This window comes from Brienomyrus brachyistius, unplaced genomic scaffold (genome assembly GCF_023856365.1).
Source record: "Brienomyrus brachyistius isolate T26 unplaced genomic scaffold, BBRACH_0.4 scaffold326, whole genome shotgun sequence".
NCBI lineage: Eukaryota > Metazoa > Chordata > Actinopteri > Osteoglossiformes > Mormyridae > Brienomyrus > Brienomyrus brachyistius.
Window position 1 is genome coordinate 87284 of NW_026042601.1, and position 12802 is coordinate 100085.

The following is a 12802-nucleotide window of genomic DNA, read 5'->3' on the forward strand; positions in this document are numbered from 1 at the left end:
AATAATTTAAATGTTTTTTCATTCTGACATATGTTCGTTCGGACGAGGATTTTATTATATGAGATAAGTTTTAAATGAAAACTTTTTTTAATCTATATGATTAATTCTCGAATCTAAGCCAGACTTCACATAAATCATTCATTCATAAATATAATGGAACATACAACATCCAGGTATCCATGAAATTTATGATCAGGCTATACGTTTGTGATAACAACAAAACAACACAACATGTATATTTACAATATATGGGCCTATTGTTTAATATTGCCTCCAAATTATAGCCAGACAATAACGCAATAGGCCGACATCAAACTATTTTCATGTAAAACAAAAGTGCTGGCAGTTTGCTTGTGCTTACAGACCCCGCCTTGAGCCCATCCAGAAAGATCCCAAAAATAACCGACAAGCAAAGGTTGTAACAATCTGAGCATGTTTAGTTTAATGTAATCAGGAGCCGAATTAATAACGCGAATAAATGATCAAACCGAAAGTCTGTAGTCGGGAATATCCGATAACGTCTTTGACGTGCAGTTAAGATAGTCAGAGGAAAAACCTTGTAGTTTACTTATATATATGCCTAAATATATGAGTGTGTCTCTCCGGTGATTTAATGATGAATATAACGATTACATATCAAATCACACATTAAGCAATTATTATATTACTAGGTTGAACGTTTTCACTATGTCTGTCGTCACCTTGATTTCACGATTTTGACTATTCTTCTTATCCCAGATTGAACAAGTCATTGTGGCGATGCAAGATCCCGACATGGGGATAAAGATGAAGAATCAAAGACTGTTAATCACAGTGATTCCACATGCGATGACAGGTGCACGATACATATTTTACTTTTTAAAAATAATTTTTCATGCCGCCCGGGTTGTCTTACACCCGGCCGTGCAGTGTCCCGGGGGCCGGGTCCTAATGGTCATTTAAGCCCTTCACAGGAAAGCCCATACATCGGCGGTCTTCGGGAATCCTGTGCATTAAGACTGTCATCGATCTCCTTGCGCTCATATTTATTTATGTAATTTATTTATCGAGTTCAGCGTTTTTGATTTATGACGGCTTAATGCATTTCTCGACTCTAACTAGATGCCTTCCTCGCTATGCCTTCCCAGGAAATGATATCGTGGAGTGGCTAATTCAGAAGTACTCCATCATGGAAGAAGGTAGGGCCGAGAAGTATGTAGGGAAGCGTTACCTGGTGCTCTTATGTGAGGTTAATCGATTGTTTTTTTCCCTTCGTGACGACGATGGCGCCCCTGCTGGCGAAAGACGTCATCAGGTTTTTTTTTTTTTGTAATAAAATAACAGAAATAAACGAGTCTTTTGAATAATAAATACAAATGAAGTAATAGAATTTGTCATCCATACAACAGATTAGCCTAGCTGCATTTATGTGTAAGCATATGCAATTCACGTGTCTGACAGAAGCATGTTCTGTTCCATTGATATTGCTGAGCCTGTGAATTAATAAATGTCAGAATTGAGCTTGTCCATAACATAGACACCCCATTCGCCTGAAGCTTTTGGGATTTTCTTCCCCTGGCGTCAATTTATCTGCTGAATTATTTATCTTTCTGCTGAGAGGCTATTAGTACAAATAATCTGTAGGCCAGTCCCGAGTCGCGCCGCTACGCATGCTGAGCTGTACGGTTTGATAGTCCCGATGCAAACTTCGCTGATAGCCAGAGGCAGTCAGTCATGCCTGGAGAAATATCGCTATCCGTCTCCCTCATTATGCACTTCTGCAAGACACTGTTGTCCTGAATTCCCGGGCGATGCAGATGAGGTTTTAAATAGCAAGGGAGCAGATTTCCCTGATTTACAGCCCAGATTGGAAAAGAAGTCGGAATGGAAAGGAGGGGACTTTTAGGCAGTAGATGGCAGATGCATTAACAGACTTGAATGGGCAAAAAACCTGTTGCCCCGGTAAGCAGTTACCCCTCCCTGTAAACACTAGGCTTCCCCCTAGCAGCGCTGTTGCTGCGCCGGTCTGAAACCCCCGGGAGCGCCTGACTGCCAATGGCCGCGGAGGCAGCCGGAAAGTGGAAAGTCCCAATTACTCGTAATTAATTATAGTTCCGATGAGGAATGCACCATCCCCGCGGCTTATTCTGTGCACCATGTCAACGTTTTTTCCAGTTACTTGCTATACCGTAAAATAAAATATAATATGCCTACTCAGTTTCTAGTTATCGTGTGTTCTACTGTATTCCACTGACAAAAATTTAGAGAATTACTATGCCTAAATCTGGGCTACGAGTAGTGGATTTGTTTGAGCTTTGAGTAGTTTACGTGGAAATGAGTGACCACTTTGTGTGTTTTCAGAGGCACTTCATGTGGGGAATCTGATCGTGAAGCACGGCTACATTTACCCCCTAAAGGACCCCAGGACGCTCGTCCTGGGGCCCGACGAGACGCCGTATCGCTTCCAGGTAACCTAAAACCACGGTTTCTTCAGATGGAGGGCAGCGCGAGAGGGTGGTGGCCATGTGGGGGGGCACGCATATCGAAACTATTCGTTGGAGAGACTGCGGAATTACCGTGTAGGACAGTATTTCTCAATCTGGTCCGGGCTCCAGAGCTGAGAGGGTGCAAAAACGTAGACTGTCTGGTAGGGAGCTGGGAGGGAGCAAAAACGTGGATCATCTGTGTGTCGCCGAGGACCGGATTGGGAAACACTGATGTATGAGAACCAATGCCAGTTAAAGTAGCAAAATGCCTTCCACCCGCCTTGTCCCTGACATGTTAAATCACAAAGCACCTTTGTCACGCTGCTTCTGAATAGTTTCAAATGACAGCATCTCCTTTTTGCTAGACTCCGTACTTCTGGAGCTCTCAGCAGTGGCCAGCCTCCGAGCTAGATTACGGTGATTACCAATTATTAATCATGTGCTCGCCTATTACATCATTACTTCCCTTTACTAGAATAATAGAAAAACACAGTTTCTTGCCATGTCTTTCTTTTGCTCTTCTAAAGCGATTTATTTGACTAAGAAGAATATCAGAAAGCAAGGGCAGCTGATAGACTATGAAAAGGTAAGAGAAAATTTTTATTTATGTACATTTCAATGCTATTCTTATTCGCTGGTCTGAAGCATTGCTTGATGAGATCATGTGATAGCTGAATGCTCATGGGAGTTTTACTTACACAAAATATTATGAGGGTAGAAGGAAAAATGATTGGTTCAGAGAGATAACCAATTAGATTGTACATGAGGTGGATCCGAGCAACTAGAGGAGGCAGGAGCAACCAATCAGATGTCTTGGTCCTGCCTCCTCTGCAATCTGATTGGTTATCTATCCGAACCAATCATTTTCCTTCTGCCCTCAGAACATTTTTGTGTAAGAAAACCTCCCACCAATTATGCACATAGTAGGATCGCACATAGACATCCACCAACTTGCCGCCATGTTGCGTCAGGGTCAACGCATTTTAGGTTCTCATCAGTAAGAGGGTTTGTGAATCCGACACTGCCAGCTGATATCCTGGGAGGGGTTCGGCCTGTGAGTCATAACGTGAACCCATGCAGCAACGCAGCCAGCCGTGCGACCTGGCAATGTCGCATTTAAACATCGTCTCCGCAGGACAGCTACAACATGTTGCACAAACGGATCAACCACACCTGGGACTTCGTGGTGATGCAGGCGAAGGAGCAGCTCAGGTAAACCCCACCCCAGCCCGGGAATACTGTCGCATCGAGCTATGAAATCAATTTCATAAATGCACACAAGGGGACAGATGAGAATGGATGAATAAATCTCGTATTAAGAGGATGATGATGTTACCTAAATTAAAAAGTAACATGGTGTGTGGTCATAATTTCCCTCCTATCTGTTAAATCAGACCTCAGCCTAAACACTAGAGTCGGAAATCCATTTCTAAGTGAAAAAGGAAACAGAAAAATGAAAACCCTACCTTGCAGTTCAGTGATTACCGCTATATGCTAATTACCCAGTATGCTTTCTGACTCTCCATCGACTGCTCTGCTCCTACCAGGGCAGCCAAACAGAGGCGCAAGGCGGACCGCATCGTGCTGGAATGTCAGGAACAGGCCTACTGGCTCGTCAACAGACCGCCAGTAAGCACCTCCCCCGAAACCCCTGACTCCCTACATCTGCCCCGGCGAAAACCCAGTATGCTGTGATTAGAGTAAAGCACACACTGGGTAAACCTGAACTCAATGCACCTTGGCAGCTCGAATATCGCCTCAGGCTGGGGGCGATTCTAGGATTTTTTTGAGGTTGTGGGGCAGAGTGGTGGCTCTGGGCCTAGGGATCTGTGCAAGCAAGTGGAAGGTTGTTGGTTCAAATCCTGTGAATGCCCAGAGTGATTCTACTCCGTTGGGCCTTTCAGCAAGGGCCTTAACCTGCAATTGCTTTGTCCTGGGTATGACATTAATCTACATGCAGGCCTGTTAGGAGATCCTTCAACTTACAGGGGAAACTTGGCAGGATTGGCAGGAAGGCATAGGCAGGGTCCCATTCCCCCACAGAGAGCTGGGGGGTTGTGCAGTTCTCTCCCACGACAACGGGTTTGTTCAATGAAGGAAGGCAAAGGAAACATCTGTAAGGACATATGGAACATTTCCGGTATAATTTTCGATCTCCGTCATCTCCAGAGCATTGAGCTCAGCAAAATTCACGGGGGGGGGGGGGGGGGGGGGGGGAGTTTTATCTTCGTTAAGTAAGACACACAGAGTGTCTCCATGCATACTTTGTGGGGGAGGAATATATCACTTCAGGCCTGATAACCCACTACTGCTTCAGTGTGATCATGAAATATTTACTTAGCTGGGAAGAAGCCTATGTTCTGTGGGACGAGAGCTTTCAGAAGACAGACAGGACAGCAGGCTGCGGGAATGAGCAACTGCACCCTCGCTGAGTGTAATTTGGAGTTCATGAATAACACAGGAGAGTGGAGAATGAAAGTGTGGGACAGGAGCAGAGTGTGGTGTGTATCTGGCTTAATCCCGGCCGTCACTAGGGCCCCTTTCTGCTGGGTGCGCAGCATCTCTCAGGGCTAATAAGCATCAGCGTTTATGTGGGCCATTATCCCCATCCGGGGCGGCATCAGGAGGTGGGAATGGCAGCCACGCAGCTGCGGATCACATCCTAAATTCAGCTTATTTTGCAGATGTACCTTTTATTGAGACTAGAGCAGTTGGGGGTTTAGGGACTTCTCTCAGGGGTCCAGTGGTGATGTCACTCTGCTGACTGTGGGATTTAAACCGGCAACCTTCCAGTCATAGGCGGCGACTGCCAACCCGCTCAGCCACACACCACCTTCATTGATGAAACCCACCGTTTTGACGCCAATTAGACGGAAACACAGTTGAGCCAAAAACCACGCAGCGTAGGGCCCCCCAGTCAGGTGCTGCTCGTGTTTAAAAGGCAGGGACGCTCTGCACTCTGGTACGGCCAGGTGGACGGGGGAAGCTGGGGGGGGGGGGGGGATTAAAACCAGCAAATGACAAAATGGCCGCTTCCTGCCTCCTTTCTCTTTGCCCGAGAAACACGAGACGCATCGCTAAGACTGGTGATGCTTGGATCTGGGAGAGAGGAGTGCGAAGGGACTGGGAGACGGCCTGAAGCTAAAATGCAGACATGCTGTGTTTGCGTCTCCCCCCCCACCACCCCCCCACTTGTTGGGCCTTTTAAACGAGCTGGAAGAGGATCCCACCTCCGGAATACCGGATCCATTATCTGACCTCTATTCCTGCGGCTCAGGCTTAATGCTGCATGTTAGCGGAGAGATAATGGATGTAATTGCAAATAGCAGCGTAATAATTTGCCAAATAGTCTCTCTGCTGTTAAGTCCTGAGCTGATCTGAAGCACTTTAATTGGGATTTAAGGAAACCATGTTAAATCAGATTGCATTCAGTATCGACATTTGGTTAGTTTATTCTGTAAAGCAGGGTACCCCAGTCCTGATCATGGATACTGTGTCACCGACTGGCCCTCCAGGACCGAATGGTCCTTTTGGAAAGCTGTCACACTGTCCCCTACTGGGCAGTGTCGCCATGGGCTGTACCCAGTGGCATCATGGGAAATGTGACCAGTAGTGCTAAGGGGTATTAATGCAGCGTTAGACCGGCGTCAGTCTGCTTGAGAGAAACGAGCTCACTCTTCATCTGAAGTTCAGCTAAGGATTTCTCACCCTCTGATTTTCTGCAGCCGGGAACATTCAGCGTTCAAGAACAAGGCCCTGAGCGAAGGAACCGGCACAACTCCCGAGTCCAGCTGGTCTGAGCTTTTTATTAAGCATATACATTTTTTCCGTAATGCCAGTACCTGCTGTTTATCGCCTCTGTCAGTCACAGGACCGGATCCGGGCAAACAAGAGAGCCGCTCGGGGCCTAGATAAGATCAAAGTCATGAAGAAAAAATATGTATATTAATATCTATATATATATGGCAGCTATAGGCAGAATAGGCTGTTGCCTTGGGCCCCCAAATTACCCAAGGAAGTGAAGTGATAATCAGTGTTTTTGGTGGGAGGGCATCCGAGGGAAGCTCGTGTGTGAGTGTGACAGCACTTCGTTGTGCTCATCTTTCTGTCTCACTTCTTCCTCACTTCCTGCTCTCGTTTTCCATGCTAACGTAAGTACGTCAGCAGTCCCACAATACATACTCGTAATAGTGCTATATTATTCATGGTTTCTAGACTGGATGTCTGCTTAGTAAAGCCAGGAGCTGAGTGTGAGCAGAATTCCTACTGTCTGATTCCTTGCATGTGATTCGCTCGTGGGAGTTTTACCCTCACAAAAATGTTCTGAGGGCAGAAGGAAAAATGATTGGTTCAGAGAGATAACCAATTAGATTGTAGAGGAGGTGGGTCTAAGGAACTAGAGGAGGCAGGAACAAGACATCTGATTGGTTGACCCCCCCCCCTCCTCTAGTTGCCTGTATCCACCACTTCTACAGTCTGATTGGTTATCTCTCTGAACCAATGAACCTTGTGCCCTCAGAACATTTTTGCGCAAGTAAAACTCCCATAAACATGTGGCTTATATCATGTTTAGAGACGGTTTTGTTTCTTCCTTCTTTACAGAACAGAACGCGGACTACTACAAAAGAGAGGTAAGCCTGAAAGAATTTAGAGTGAACCTATTTCAGCTGATGGGATGGTTGCCAAGAACAACCAAAGAGGGTGATTAAGTGGGCTCTTAAGAATGCTGTCATAAGAAAATTGCTTCGGAAGGATCTACATCTGTGTTGTCGTTTTCTTTTGTTGGCTCTCAGATATTGACAAATTCTGTTTAAAGGTACAACAGCATGGCTCTTATCAGGGCTTGGATGTGTACCATGCTGTGCCTTTTTTCTGACTCTTATATTCCCCGTGTGATTTTTCATGGCTCCCGACACCAGATTGAACACATCAGGAAATCCCTGGGCCGCTCGAGGGTCAAGTCCTCCATCTGCCTGGAAAGGTTGGATAACAGCCTCCCCCACCTACCCCCCCCCAACACCTGTGATTCAGCCTCAGTCCCAGCATAGCTGGGGGACCACTGGTTCGACACCAGTCCACATTAGTCCCTAACTGGGGGATATCTCTGGGTATTCTGTATACTGTGCCTCTGATTGGTGGGGGGGGGGATCTATTTCATGTTAATTCTGACAAAAATGCTGGGGACTGCTCTTTGTGAAAATCTAACCTCGTTATTTCGTTCTTTCGTCCATCTGCCCATCCATCTTTCACCATAAATCTCAGAGTCACACATATCCTGGATTAATGATGCCTAACTAATATTGAAACCGGTTGACTATTAAACTGAATTGAACTGTATTTAACTGCAAATAATTACTTAATATTGATCAGAAGGTCGCCGGTTCAAGCCTGGCTTCAGCACACTTGTGGGTCCTTGAACAAGGCCCTTAACCCCCAGGTTCCTGGGAGCCTCTACGGGCAGCTGCCCTTTGCTACCAAGCTTTCTCTCACCTATGGAGAGCAAGATGGAGGAGATGAAAAGAGAATTTCCTTATAGGGTTCAATGACGTATAATCATTTCGTCACCATTTCGAGCTCCAGTTTGCTGGAATATGCCAGCATTGAACCTGAATATTTGATGACTTGCAAGGATTATAGAAAGTAGGACTAAAACTGGGAATGGCTGGTCTTCTGTGTTCAGCTTCCTTAAGTTCAGCGAGCAGTACCTGAACCATGACCCCATGATGCAAGGCTGCCCCCCCAGCAACCCCTGGATAACAGATGACACGGCACTCTGGACGCTGAATGCCGACATGTGAGTGTGCGTTACCGCGCCCCATCCTGCCTCTTCAGGGCCACACCCCCAGAGGTGACTGTCGTCTCTTCACTTCCACGCCTCCTGGTGCAGGGTGGAGACACCCACCAAGCTGCGGGTGGAACGATGGGGGTTCGGCTTCACGGAGCTCCTTAGGGACCCTCTGGGACGGTGCAAGTTCAGGGAGTACCTGGAGAAGGAGTTCAGTGGTGAGCAGCATGTAGACCCCCCCGCCCAAGTAGATCAGCTTCATGGAGGCATCGTCAGCAAGTAAGAATCATATTCATTATTTGATCACTGCGGGCCTATTTGGGCAGTGTGTGACTCAGCAGATTGGGATTCATTGCAGGAGGTCATCAGCTCAAATCCCAGAGTCAGCTGAGTGACCTCACTATTGGGCCGTCGATCAGTTACTCCAGGGACTGACTGACCCTGCCCTCTCAAAAAAAAAAAAAAATAGGATCTAGCATCTGCTAAATTAATAATCATGATCCCTCTATGAAAGGCAATTCTCCTCCATATTGGCATCGTGATGAGCGCCTCCTGCAGGTAGCTGATGCATGCGCTGTTTCATTCACAGTGGAGAACCTCTGTTTCTGGGAGGCCTGTGAGGACATCCGGCACGGCGAGAGCGCTACGATCCCGCAGAAGGTGGAAGAGGTCTACAAGTGAGTGCGACCTTGTGGCCCAGTGGGACAGTTTGCATCCCAGTTGAATTTAGAGCAGGCCCTGATGTGGCACTTGCTTACTCCCAGTGGGACTGCAAAGCTCAGGCTCATCACTTCCTTCCCCCCAGGCAGTTCCTGGCCCCGGGAGCCAGCAAGTGGGTAAACGTGGACAGCAAGACCATGGAGAAGACCCTGCAGGGCATGAAAAGCCCACATCGTTTTGTCCTGGATGACGCCCAGATGCACATCTATTTCCTGATGAAGAAGGTAGGAGCATTAACTGTGCACAGCCATGAAAGTGGATGACAGCTTCATTAAAACGGGCTCTCGGCCTCTCCTCTCACCCTCAGGACTCCTACGCCCGCTATTTAAAGTCCGATCTCTACAAAAACATGCTGGCTAGAGCCATAGAACCACAAGAGACCAAAAAAAGGTAAAACTATTATCTTCTATAAAAGGGGTCTTTCTGTAATATATTCCATGTATTTTATATAAGGGGATAAGACTCATATTGGTGTGGGATACACACAGGTTCTGTTTCTGGGGTTGTTAACGATTAATTCCAGGGATTTTTGGGCTTAGTGTGAACTGCTGGCTTCAGCTTAGCTTCGTCACTAAGACTACACAGAGTTCTGTAATGTTAATTGCTTTTGCGTCCCCTGTGATGCTCTCCAGTTTCTGTTTGTAATTCCACGGTAGTCAAGGATTTTCCAACATGGCTGACTTAGAAAAGGCAGTGCCACAAGTGTTAGCGGAACGCTAACATGTTCTCCTTCCCATCATGCCCCAGTGTCTTTCCCTTTGTGAGACGCCAGCGGCACTCCAGCCGTAACCCTGCCCTTTTCGCCCAGGCCTTAGAGGACAACGGCAAGACCAAGTCCCTGGGGTCACCAGCAAGTCCCACAGCAGCCTGCTCTTCCTAACACTGCCTCCTGGGGGGGGGATGCACTCTGAGCTCACTGCTGCCCCACAGAGGCTGTTTGGGGGCGGTGCTCTGCTGCTCTATTTGACGCAGTCTTCCAGGATTTTTAACTTCGGATGTATTTTTATTATAGTGTCATGTTAAATAAGAACAGACTAAATTATGGTTTAGATCAGAAGTGAGAAAAGTCCTGTGTCTCTATATATAGGAAAAGTTTATTTCATTAGTAACAGACAAACCATAGTTGAGCCAAATATTGCCTTATTACTAAGTAATAAACATCTGCATACAACTTTCACTGAAACAATGGTTGTAATAGATAAATAGCCATTTAAAACTTGGCATTTAGCTCAGTGCTTATAATGTGGATTGTGTCCCATATTCCAGATCAAAACTGTGCAGTTTCGAACCTGCATCATGTCTGCTTCAGATTCCAGCAGCTTCTCTCATCCTTTGTTCATTTACTTCTTCAGCATTTCTCAATAAATTAAGCAAGTTTTTAATTCACCTTTAGTGGAATTCTGTCACTTAAATACCAAAATAGAATAACACAGGTGTCGTACTTTTCAACCATTTTTCTTTTGGCTTATAAACGGCATGTGCTACTCTGAGATCACTGACCTGCTGGAGATGTGGTTCGGAACCGCAGGTGACCTCGAGTTCTTTTTTTTTTCCTCCGTGGAGGGAATCAAACAACAAAAGAGATTAGCCAGAGATCCACCCTGCACGGACTTGCTGGTATGATGGGAACGGGACCTAGATTTACTGGAAGCACAAAGAGAGCAAACTAAATTCTGCCCAACAGACAGGCGGAACAAATCGCTACAAAAGGTTTCAGTCACCTGTCTCCCCTGCCAGGACAGCACCTCCCTCCCACAGCGCACCAACAATACATTATACTATTATACCGTGTCTTGGAAAAGTATTGGAATCCTACTTAGTGTTTTAAAAAGCAGCACATTTCTAAATTATCTATATCCCAGTCCCTGAAAGCTATAACTAAAGATTACTGAGGGTAAGATGAATCTCTGCTGCATCTCATAAGTTCATTAAAAATCGAAACTTCCTTTCTTTCAGAACTGAATTTTCTGCCATGTTGGTCTTTAAAATTGTCCATTCGGCTCCAACAAGCTTTCGAACTCCAGTTTGAATGAAATATTGGGCTGCGAATGTGAAGTAGACAGGGTCATGGTGAGGAATGCGTCAGGAATATGGGGCGTGTCTGGAAGTCTGTGTCCATCACCAAAGCCTGTGATATTCATTATTGGCGGTTTGTTTATTGGCTGCTAAGGCTCACAATGGAAGCTCAATACTAAGTGTTTTGAATTACTGAAGTTTGCATGTTGACGGAGCCGGGATGGATGGATGGATGGATAGATAAATGTTTAATAATACATGCAGTACAAGTGTCAAACTAACTTTACCAGACAAGCCCATTAAAACGAGGCTCTCAGTTTCTCTTGAAATTCTTATGTAAAAAAAAAAAAAAATAATAATAATAAACTACTTTGCATGTTACTTTTTAATAGATTTCCTTTTTAAAAAATTAAATCTGACTACGCAAATCCTTCAACTCCTACACTACCCATCAAGGCAATCCTCAGGATTCCAGCAGCACAGAGTTAACTGATGTTCTGCGCGGTTCTTAAAAATGCATGAAACTCGCGAGATAAAAATAAAACAACCGCAACAGAGAATACTGAAATTCCGTCTTCATATTACTGAAACATACAGGATTAAGAGACAACATGAAGTTGGGAAAGGGATTGGTGGGGGGTGGGGGGTGGGATTAAAGGCACTGTCAGCATAACATCATAAAGACGGCACCGATGTCCATTTGCCATGGATTATGTTGTATTCTGCGACTAAAAAGGACCCATAATCTGATTAAGTTCACATCAGACTAATGAGTGAATCTTCTCTGACAGCATTACTGACGCATAGCCCGCCATCCAGAGCTGCATTAGTGCGTTATGGGTTTCTAAGGCCCACCTTAACACAGCAGGGAAACACGTGCTGCTTAGTACGCTATTTCTCGGATCTGTAACATCGTAAGGTCACAGTACAACGTCGTGTCTTTCTGCAACTTTATAGCAGGGCTGAACAGCCAGGTGGCATTTTGGGCATTTTCAAGGTGAGCCGATGGGTAGGCGAGCCGGCAAAAATCTTGGGGAACCCCCCCCCCCTTTCCCAGTCAGCAAAATTTATTGCACAGCAAAAGTTATGGAGACCCCAGCTCTGTAAAATTTACTGTGGGAGTCCAAGGAAACTTTAAAAACACAATATCTCAATCTCCGGAGTCCTTTAAACCTAAAAAATATACAAAGAAATCTATGCTGTGATTCTGCTAGAGAATTTGGGCCCCATGAATGCATATCATATTGGGCCACAAACCCACACCAATGCAGTTATGTTCCAAGTTTTTTACTGTCCTAATCTCCCCCCCTTAACTGCGCCCCAGACTTGATGTTCCACGTTACAATTTCAACCAAATGTTGTGTGTTAAAAAAAAAATTAAATTGTGCACCAAAATTTTTTAACATGAAAGCAAGCATTAATAAAACTTAATCAAATGTTGATTTTTTTTTTTTTATATATAGAATTTCTCATTGTTTTGCTGATATCTGGGAAAACTGGGTTCATGGATCGGGATGGAAAGGCATGTTCAACGCACATTTTTTTTTAAATATTGATTTCCAGCAACTAATAAGCAAATCGAGGGAAATCTGCAAGGTACAAATCTGCAAGGTACAACAGAACCGTTCATCTCATTTCTACCCCGTCAAATCGCGTCCCAGGCTTTCTGGACCTCCCACTGAAATGCATTCAGCGACATCCACCTAAACAATTGCATTACCCCGGCAACGGGACTGCAGTAATCTCATTTAGTCTGAGAATTTGTGTGTCAGAAGGTAGAAAATTAGGATACGGACACGTTGCTCAAAGAGTGCCA

General features: G+C 45.4%; 1 protein-coding gene across 1 annotated transcript in view; it reads right to left on the bottom strand.

The window, feature by feature from the left end:
- The window catches only part of LOC125728567 (uncharacterized), a 43568-nt gene that overhangs the window by 9313 nt on the left and 21453 nt on the right, over positions 1-12802 (bottom strand). The window lies entirely within an intron of this gene.